At 43.7% G+C, this 10,874-nt stretch overlaps 1 pseudogene; it reads left to right on the forward strand.

The window, feature by feature from the left end:
• The first annotated feature begins 1,198 nt into the window (after nt 1-1,198).
• Nucleotides 1,199-4,180, forward strand: LOC147427263 (pentatricopeptide repeat-containing protein At4g33990-like; annotated as a pseudogene).
• The last annotated feature ends 6,694 nt before the right edge of the window (nt 4,181-10,874 follow it).

Raw genomic sequence — 10,874 nt, forward strand, 5'->3', positions numbered from 1 at the left:
ATTGCAAGATATGTCAACAAAGGCAGAACCAGGAAGATCTGGTTTGTTTGTAGCAGATGCACAGTGAGGGCATCTCTCCATATGCAATCACCTACGCTTGGATCTTGAAGGCACGTAACGCCATGATTAGTGAGGGGCTATTGAAAAAGATGTCGTTCTTGGGAATTGCTCGGTATTGTTGGTCAGGGGCATTCAAAAGAGGACGTCGTGCTTCGGAATGCCTTGGTCGACATGTATGCAAAATGTGGTGCTTTTTAGTAGCTTCCTCTCTAGAATGTCTTCTCTTGGAGAGCTTCCTATTTGGGAGGTTGCTATTCGAATGCACTGATTGCAAGATATGTCAACAAAGGCATGAGCAGGAAGATCTGGGTTCTTTGTAGAAGATGCAAAGTGAGGGCATCTCTCCATATGCAATGACCTATGCTTGGATCTTGAAGGCATGTGGTGCTGATTTGGGCAAAAGAATTCACAATGAGATTGTTAGTCCAGGGGGTGTTGAAAAAAGAGGCGGTGCTTGGGAGTGTCAAGATCTACATGTTTGTCAAGTGTGGTGTCCTTCAAAAAGCAAAGAAAGTGCTGCAGGAGCTTTCGATCTCGGAGGTCATCTCTTCGGAATGCACTGATTGTGGCGTTTGCCCAACTAAGGCAGATGCAATCACATATGCTTGAGGAGCTCCGTGTTCGGAATGACATCCCTTCAAACACATTGATTATGGCATATGCACAAAGGCGTAGGGCAAGGAAGCTAGGGGTTGTTTTCAGCGGATGCAAAGTGAGGTTGTTTCTCATGATGCAAACATCTATGCTTGCAGCTTCAAGGCATGGGGGACCATGCAAGATGTTGGAATGGGGAAAAGAATTCATGATGATATTGTTTGTCAGGGGCTGCTGAAAAGAGCGTCGTGCTTGAGAATGCCTTCGTCGACATGTACGCAAAATGTGGTGCTTAAAGGAGCTTCCTTTCCAGAATGTCTTCTCTTGGATTGCAGTCACTTGCCTAGGAGGGGTAGGCTGAGGAAGCTGTGGCTAATTTCAGTGAATGTGAAGTGAGGACATCCCTACGGATGCAATTACCTACACTAGAGTATCTCTATGCGTTGATTGTCGAGATATGCCCAAGAGCCATAGGGTGAGGAAGTTATGGGCTGTTTTCCACTTCAGAATGTCATCTCTTGGAGTAGTGCATCCATTGTGGCATATGCTGAGGAGGGGAAGGGTGACAAACCTGTGGGCTGTTTTCAACAAATGCGAAATGAGGGCATCTCTCCATATACAAATGAATACGCTTGAGGGGCTCCCTGTCTGGGGCGTCATCTCTTACAATGCATTTATTGCTGGATATGCCCAAGAGGGGCATGGAAAGGAACCTCTGGGCTATTTTCAGTGGGTGCAAAGCGAGGAGTGCTTGAGGAGCTTTCTATCTGGGAGGTCATCTCTTTGGAATGCACTGATTGTGGCATTTGCCCAACTGAGGCAGATGAAATCACGTATGCTTGAGGTACTCCATGTCCCAAATGCCATCCCTTCGAACACATTGATTGTGGAATATGCACAAAAGTGGTAGGGCGAGGAAGCTAGGGGTTGTTTTTAGCAGATCAAAGCGAGGTTGTTTCTCCATATGAAAACATCTATGCTTGCAGCTTCAAGGCATAGGGGACTATGCAAGATACTGACACGTCGTGCTTGAGAATGCCTTGGTCAACATGTACACAAGATGTGGTGCTTAAAGGAGCTTCCTATCTGGAATTTCTTCTCTTGGATTTCATTCATTTGCCTAGGAGGGGTACGGTGAGGAAGTTGTGGCTAATTTCAGTGAATGTGAAGCGAGGACATCCCTAGGATGCAATTACCTACACTTGAGAATCTCTATGCGTTGATTGTCGAGATATGCCCAAGAGCCATAGGGTGAGGAAGTTGTGGGTTGTTTTCAACAGATGTGAAGCGAGGGTTTCTTTCCACATGCAATCACCTATGCTTGCATCTTCAAGGCATATGGGACTATGCAAGATGCTGATACCGGAAAAGAATTCATGATGATATTGTTAGTCAGGACCTAAGAAGCTTCCTCTTCGGAATGTCATCTCTTGGAGTAGTGCATCCATTGTTGGAATATGCTGAGGAGGGGTAGGGTGACGAACCTGCAAAGAATTCATGATGATATTGTTAGTCGGGGGTTGTTGAAAAAAAATGTCTTGCTTGGGAATTCCTTGGTTGACTATGCAAGATGTTGATACCGGCAAGGAATTCATGATGATATTGTTAGTCAGGGATTGGCATGTATGCCGATTGTGGTGTACTTCAGAAGCACAAAAAGCGATTAGAGAGCTTCCTATCTAAAGGGTTGTCTAACAAGGGCACGACCAGGACGATCTGGGTTGTTTGTAGGAGATGCGAATTGAGGTTGTATCTCCAGATGCAAACACCTATGCTTGAAGCTTCAAGGCATGGGGGGATTATGCAAGATTCTGAAATGGGGAAAGGCATTCAAGATGATATTGTTAGTCAGGCGCTATTAAAAAAGGACGTCGTCTTGGGAATGCCTTGGTCAACATGTACACAAAATATGGTGCTTAAAGGAGCTTCCTGACTAGAGTTTCTTCCCTTGGATTGCATTCATTTGCCTAGGAGGGGTAGGGTGAGGAAGCTATGGCTAATTTCAACGAATGTGAAGCGATGACATCCCTACGGATGCAATTACCTGCACTTGAGGATCTCCATGCTTTGATTGTCGTGATATGTCCAAGAGCTGTAGGGTGAGGAAGATGTGGGTTGTTTTTAGTAGATGTGAAGCGAGGGTGTCTCTCCACATGCAATCACCTATGCTTGCATCTTCAAGGCATGTAGGACTATGCAAGATGTTGATACAGGCAAAGAATTCACGATGATATCGTTAGTCGAGGGTTGTTGAAAAAAAATGTCATGCTTGGGAATTCCTTGGTCGACATGTATGCAATATTTTGGTGCACCTAAGAAGCTTCCTCTGCGGAATGTCACCTCTTGGAGTAGTGCATTCATTGCGGCATACGGTGAGGAGGGGTAGGGTGACGAACCTGTGGAGTATTTTCAGCAGATGTGAAATGAGGGCATCTCTCTGTGTGCAATCACCTACGTTTGAGGGGTTCCCTTTCCGGAACATCATCTCTTACAATGCATTTGTTGCTGGATATGCCCAAGAGGGGCATGGACAGGAAGCTCTGGGCTATATTCAGTGGGTGCAAAGCGAGGGTGTCTCTCTAGATGCAATCATCAATGCTTGCATATCCCAAGGCATGTGAGCAAAAGGTCTATTGAAAAAGGACATCCAACTTGGGAATTCCTTTGTCGACATGTACGCAAAATGTGGTCTGCTTAAGGAGCTTCATGTCCAGATTGTTCTCTCTTGGAGTGCATTGATTACTACATATGCCTCCAGAGCTATTTTGAGTGGATGAGAAGGGAGGGTGTGCCTCCAGATGCAACCCTATCCAGAACATGTCTTTGAATGCATTGATTTTGGGGTATGCCCAAGAAGGGTAGGGCCAAGAAGATTTGGGTTGTTTGTAGCAGATGCAAAGCGAGGGCATCGTGCTTAGCACTGCCTTGGTTGACATGTATCCCAAATGTAGTGTACTTCATAGAGCACTAATTGCAAGATATGTCCAAGCTCTGTGGTATTTTTGGCAGATGCAATCACATTCTCTTGAATCTTAAAGGAAAACATGACAAGGTGAAGGGGGGGTCTATGACGAGACGTCTAAAGCTCGGGCTCTACAATGGGAGAAGGAAAGGCAAGGGTTAGGGTCACGAAGCTCCGGGCTATTTTTGAGCAGATGTAGAGAGAGGGCACAATCACGTACACTTGCACCTTGGAGGCATGTGGCATTACACATGAATTCACGATGATAATGTTAGACTCAGGTTCTTCAAAGAACAAGTCGTGCTTAGCACCACCTTGGTCCACATGTACCAATAAGTCTGGTGCACCACATAAAGCACAAAAAGTGCGCAAGGAGCCTCCTAACCAGGATGTCATCTCTTGGAATGCACTAATTGGGGGATATGTCCAGTTGGGCAGGGCCAAGAAGCTTTGTGCTATTTTCGACAGATATGAAGCGAGGGTGTCTCTCCAGATGCAATCACATTCGCTTGCATCTTGAAGGAAAGAAAATGGCATGGAGAAAGGGTGTCACAAGCAGCTTGATCCAGTCGTGTTCCCTGCAAGCCGGTACAGGCGGATAGCACGCGCAGAGAGAGAGAGAGAGAGAGACAGAGAGAGTCGAATGTAGTCGGCCATGCCGCCGCCAGAGGCGGCGCCGTTTTACTAGTGTAGCTAAAAATTGTTGGATTAGTTATTATAACACGAAAAGAAAAGGCTGTGTTCATTTCCACGCTCAAAGTGATGGCCCAAAACTACCCAATATCTTTTTTTTTTTTAACTACCCAATATCTTCCCTTAACTCTATGTCTTCTCAAGTTCGTCACATTTTGCTCCATGTATTGACACTTCGACACCTACAAAATCAGAAAATTAATGGTTCCAAATAAGAAAGTAGTGCTCTAAAGAAGTCTTCACCACAATAGGTTGAGGTTGCAGAGGCTATTATTGTTGCAATTTTGCCATCTCTTATTAAACAAAAGCTAGCCATGCAAACGAAGTTGATACTGGTGTTTGGTTTCAGAGGGAGGATCCCGAATAGATATGAGCCGATACAATGGATACAACGATCGCAAGTCCTTGGGCATGGGGGAGCAATTGAAAGTAAGCCAAGGGATTTTTCTTAGCTAGAGTCAAGGAGGTAGCCAACATTGCAAAGATCCTAGACAAATATCACCTTATATTCAATAGGACTACAGTCTGTGTTGTACCATGGGAGCCAGTGTTTGACTCAACGGAGTCCCTCGAGGGGATTCATTGTGTTTGGGTTGAGTTTGTGGGCTTGCCTGGGTGGATTTGGAACAATAGCAAGATGCTTGCCAGCCAGCTGAGCACCCCCTTGTTTATTCCTAACAAGAGGGGTCTAGGTAGGTCCTCTAATCGGGTTTGTATACCCAGAAACCACCAAAAAGCATGGTGATCAATGTTGGAGCTGGACTTATTACTAGGTCGCTCAATTTCGGAACTTACTTTGGGCCGTGCTTTGAGTGCAACAAATTTGGGCACTTCGCCAAGAATTGCCCCATGAGGATGAAAGCGAACTCCGAGCCCACATCTTAGGCCTCTAGTTTAGGGGAATTCAATCATGTCCCTGTCAAGGAAAAAACAATGGAAGAGGGTGAGAAACAAGTGAAGAGCTGCGAAGGGACAAGAATAGGGGAGGAAAAAGGGGCTATGATTTGGGACAAGGAAGTCACCAAATTGCAAGAGAAAACTGAAGAGGTGCAGATTTTCACACTACAAATCCCCAAATGCCCTCGAAAATAAAATGCATTTGTTTGTCAAGTATCGACACCTAAGCTTCTGAGAAGAACAACTGCATCAGCTGTGACAATTCCATGACTAAAGAGGGCCAAAAGAGTGATGTGGTGGCAAGAGAATCCATATCACGGGAGGCCAATGGACCTCTAAAAGAGATTGGATCCTCTACACCCCCCGCCCAAATAAAAGGGGTAAAAGGTGTCATCCTACTTCCCAATCCCTTTGAAGTGCTACAAGAAAAGAAATCGCTAGACCATAAAGTGCCTCCAAATTCTCCTGAGACCACAAAAATGGAGGTCGAGCAGGAGTCAGATGTTGAAGAGTTTGTTCCCCTCTCCCAACGATGGAAACCCTAGCTATCTAATCATGGAAGGTGAAAGGATTAAAGACCCGAAAGAAGCACGCCCTCTTCTGGGAGGCAGTTAGAAATGGTAAGGAAGTTAATTCTTGGGTCATCCAAAAACATCCTCTGGATGCTCGCAACAAATGAAAACAGGCATTGGGGAAGAAGTTGGTGTTCTATGGAGAGGGAGAGGACAAGTTCAGTGGTGTCCTCACTATTGTTGACAATGACTTGGAGCCCAAAATGGTCCTTAATCACCCCTTTGGGAGAATCCTAGGGGAGAGAGTCAGGTGGGCAGATCAACCTATCACCATAGTAAACATATATGGCCCCTGTAATGCCAAGGATATGGCCTGGGATGCACCTTAGGGACTTCCCTATTGAAGGAGAATGGTTGTTGATAGGTGATTTGAATATGGTGAGAAGAGCAAGGACAGAACAAGCTCTGGCAGTCTGTTGGCAACGTTCAAAAAAGTTAAATTGCTAGGTCTCTGTGAGAAATGGGCTATGATGGACATGTGGGAGGTGGTTCCATGGAACAACGCGCCAAACTTCACGTACACAAGACTTCAATATGCCCGCACGACTTCTCAACTTGAAGGTGCTACTTTTCTCACCAAGCTGACTAGATCCCGTCGCTACTCAAGATGAAGGTATTACAAATGAAGAGCATATTGTACCATATGCCTTTACATTTGAAACTCAAGAAATCCAATGGGCAGGGGCAAGACCCAGAGGGAGTAACAAGTTGCTTGTTACTAGGGCACACATGTTCAAAGACCCTCTGTTTAGAAGTCTTACCAAAAAAGCTTTGAGTAAACTCAATAAAGATATTAATCTTGAAAAGCCTAAATCTTGGGACCTCTTTGCTCGGAGGATACAGAAAGCGATCAAAAGCTTGGGCCCTCGGATGAGAAAGGCCCGAGAAGAGCATTGGAAGCACCGCAAAGAGGAGGTTGCTAGTCTAACTTCCAAAAAAGCTTTTGGGCTGGCCTTCGAAGAAGAGCACAAAAAATGGCTGGAAGTTAAAACCAACCTGGTTGAACAATAGCTTGAGGATGTCAAAAGGGCGAGGTTGATTTCTAGGGAGACCTTCCTCCAGCCAGAGGCCGCTAATCAAGCACACTTTTTTAGGGCCTTGAAAATCAAGAAGAGTCGAGGCTCCATACAATTGCTCGCAATGAGTATACTACACAAGACCAAGACGTAATGTCTAGAATGATGTTTGATCATTTGATCCAAATCATTGGCCAGCCAAAGACCCACTCTCAATAAGTGGATGAAGCCAGAGCGATCTTGCTCCAAAGTGTCGGAAAGTTCCCCAATCTGAAGCCAATTGTCTTGATATGGCCTTTTATGAAGATGAATGCTTGCTTGCATTGCAAGCTCTTGGGAACAAGAAATCCCCTAGCTGGGATGGTCTGACCACTAAATTCTTGAGGGAGTTCTGGGATGACATCAAGGTCCTAGTCACGTGTATGACTAACCTTGCTTTTGTCAAGGGGTTGTTGGATCCTAGTGTGAAAAGAGGCTTATCAAGCCTATCTTGAAACAGATATGTTGCTCACATCTTAAGCATTGGAATCACATTACCATGATGTATCCGGCATACAAAATCATTGCCACGGAAACCGATCTTAGACTTGCCCCCTCTTGGACAAAGTCATTTCCCCTCATCAGCACATTTTTATCAAACGAAGGTCAATATATGACAATAACAATGGTTGGCATTGAGTTCATGGCCTTCAAAAAACAGGAGTGCATTTTGCTTCAACTAGATTTGAACAAGGCCTACGATAGGATTATTTGGTCCTTCATTGAAGATATGAAAGCACTAGGCTTTGGGCCTCGCCTTTGTTGACTTATACACACTCTGGGTGTAGGCAGTCAATCTGAGCTCTTATTGAATGATAGAATTGTGGGATCCTCTAAAGCCAAAAGATCTATCAAACAAGGATGCCCCTTGGCCCCTCTTCTTTTTTCCATTGGATTGCATCATCTAATAACGATGTTCGAAGCTGCTACTACATGGGGGGAAATAAAAGGTTTAACTCTACTTGGGAATGACCACCTCTTGGCCAAGATGTTTACACATGACTCCCTCCTAATTTTGAAAGCCTGCCCGCGGGTTCTCACAAAGGCCCTAGAGATTGTGTAGACATGTGTTGTGGCTTTGAGGTCAAAGTGTAGTATTAAAAAGTCTAGACTGATTTCCTTGATGGAAAGTGACTCATATGACCCATAACTCTGGTAAGGGGAGATTGTGTCTAAAGGAAGGATTTTTTGACATTTGGGCGCCCCGTTGGGGATGGACATTACACAGAAGCAGAGGTTCTAGTGGGTCTTAGAGAAGATCCAGAGAAAGCTGAGAAGGTGGGAGTACGTGTTGCTTCCCTTCCAGAGTCGGGTCAAAGTGATCAACTCATTCATGCTTCCCTATATTGCCTTCACTAGCCCACTCCTCAAAATAGCCAAATGTAACTGGAAGGAGTTTTTGAAACTTGTTAAAAGATTTCTATGGAGAAACAACACTAAAGCCTTGTTGCCATTGCAATGGGCAAAGTGGGAAGGTGTCGCTAGACCATTGGTACAAGGTGGCCTCGGAATTCTCGACCTTGTTGTTCATGTTGAAGCCCTATGCGCCAAGTTTGTGGTCTCGATCGTAAAAATGGACCAGGCTTGGGCTATAATGACTAGGGATATGATAGACAAGAAAAAACTTGAAGCTAGTGAGTGGAAAGGTATCAAGGTGCAAGACAAACTACTAGCCCCGTGGTGGTCTAGCCTGAGGTTGGGGGCATCATTGGAGAGCTGGTGCGAAAGTTCAATAGAGCTACAAGGGTATTGGAATGAGGGGAATTAACCAGATACTTCCAAAACTCAATCTTGCAATGGTTCCCTTGGTTGTCTACTGTTGGTGTTATCATGAACCCTTATTGAAGGGAAACTGCAAGAAGGATTAACAATAAAGGACTCCAACGGTTGAGCCACTTCTAGGAAGAAATAGCAAGGGTTGAAAATTCTCTAACCAGGTGGCCCCCCAATTTCAACTCAATGGCACGAGAAAAGCTACTTGTTAATAGAGTTGTAGAAGTCCTGGACAATATTTTGATGTCAATCTGTGAATCTACTTTTGAGTGGAAAGCTTGGAAATGGCCTATGAGTAGCCAATTCTTCAAACCTCATACCAAGAGCATCTATGAGGCATCTACCAAGCGTTAATTCACAAAGATGATTGGTTTGGCCCTTTGAATAAGCAATGTAAGAAACAATGGTCGGAGGCTCAGGGTACACCTCACCCACCTTTTCATGGAATGCCCGACAATTAGAGGTCTAGTAGGAAAGGTGTGAAAATGGAAACAAAGAACATGGCAGATAGGGTTCTTCAAGAAGGATCTATGCCTTGGTGGGAAACAATTTCAAAGTTCTACGCTTTTAATTTGTACTCGAACTGTTAGATATTGTTTCTTCAGTAATATCTGGAATGCCAAGAAATTGTCGTGTCTTTGATAGAGACCTCTCTATGGCTAGCTTCTCAGAGATTGTAAAAGAAAGTTAGGAGTATATCTATGTAGTCGGTAAAAGGCAGGACTTGGATGATTGGCTTAGGGCGACCCTCGCCATCCGATCATGCCTTGTTGGATAAAGGATTGGACTTTGGGTAATAGTGCGCTTCTAGGTACTGTTAGCTATGTTGTCATGGAACCTTCTGTCCGTCGAGGCTCGGCTTGAATGTATAAATCTTGTCTCACTAATGTATAAACATGGTTCAAACATTATTAGGTATAATAAGATTAGGAAAAGCTAGAAAGATACCTTCCCATTTGTCAACCTTTCTACGAAATGCTCAAAATTTTATGTCCAAATCTTTTTCCTAGACATATTTTTATCTTTACAAATTATGTTCTACCTTTCAAAAAATCACAAAACATTGACCAATAGTTCGTAAGTTCCAAAATCCACACATGCTTTAGTCATCATTTGAAGCATATCAAGGTACGTTGGGCTCTCTCTCTCTCTCTCTCTCTCTCTCTCTCTCTCTCTCTCTAATTATGTGTAAATCAAGCTTTTAAGGGTACAACCGATGGCCATGAAACTTTGCAGGGGTGGTTATTGCATCTACATTCTACTCCTTTCCTTACAAAGTTTCATGAATATCTCTCACCGTCTCAACGATTAGGGATTGTTCAAACACCGATTTTTTACCATAGGCCCTTATCGAGTTCTATGGCAAAAAAATGGAGATTGTGGAGTTCCACACCAATGAGAAAATAACCTAAGGCTATAAAACATTGTAGAGGCAAGTAATGCACCCTACTCTTTGCCCTACAAAGTTTCATGGCCGTCTCTCACCGTCTCGATAGTTGGGGACTGCATAAGCGCTATATTTTTGCCATAGGATCGTTAACAAGTCCTATGGCAAAAAATTGGCAATTGTGTAGTGCCACATGGACGATGCGGTAATTGAAGGCCATGGAACTTTGCAGAGATAGGCAATGCACCCTATTATCCACACTTGCAAAGTTTCATGGTCTTCGTTAACCATCTCAACGGTTAGAGATTGCACAAACGGCAATTTTTTTACTATTGAGCTCTTAGTGAGCCCTATGGCAAAAAATTGGTGATTGTGCAATGTCACATCGATGAGATGGTAACTAAATGCCATGAAACTTTGTAGGGGCGGTAATGACAATAGATGAATGCTAAACTTGAATAACAACAAATGAATGTTAAACTTATAATTGAACCACAAATGAATGAGAGAAGGTACAACACCGTAATATACAAGATCCATGAACAAGAGTATACAAGAATCAAAATAAGTGAAGGAAAAAATAAAGTGGAATGATAAAGAAAACCAATGAGATCATCAACACTAGGACTCATCATCACAGTTGTCATCTCCAAAATGAGCACCAATGTCATTGACAAGATTTGTAGCTCCTACTCTACTTCACACTACCTCCATGATGCTCTCGTGATCATCCAGATGCAGATAATTTTTATAAAGCTATTATTTATAATCACCTATATAATGAGGCGACCATGCTTGTCATACTAACATTGAAGCAAAATTTTCAACTCTTCATGTAGGTTTTAACCATCTTTTGAATAGTGGGATGTCAAATTGTGAGT

The sequence above is a fragment of the Adiantum capillus-veneris genome, chromosome 24 (assembly GCF_014529385.1).
Source record: "Adiantum capillus-veneris isolate H3 chromosome 24, ASM1452938v2, whole genome shotgun sequence".
NCBI classification, from domain to species: Eukaryota; Viridiplantae; Streptophyta; class Polypodiopsida; order Polypodiales; family Pteridaceae; genus Adiantum; species Adiantum capillus-veneris.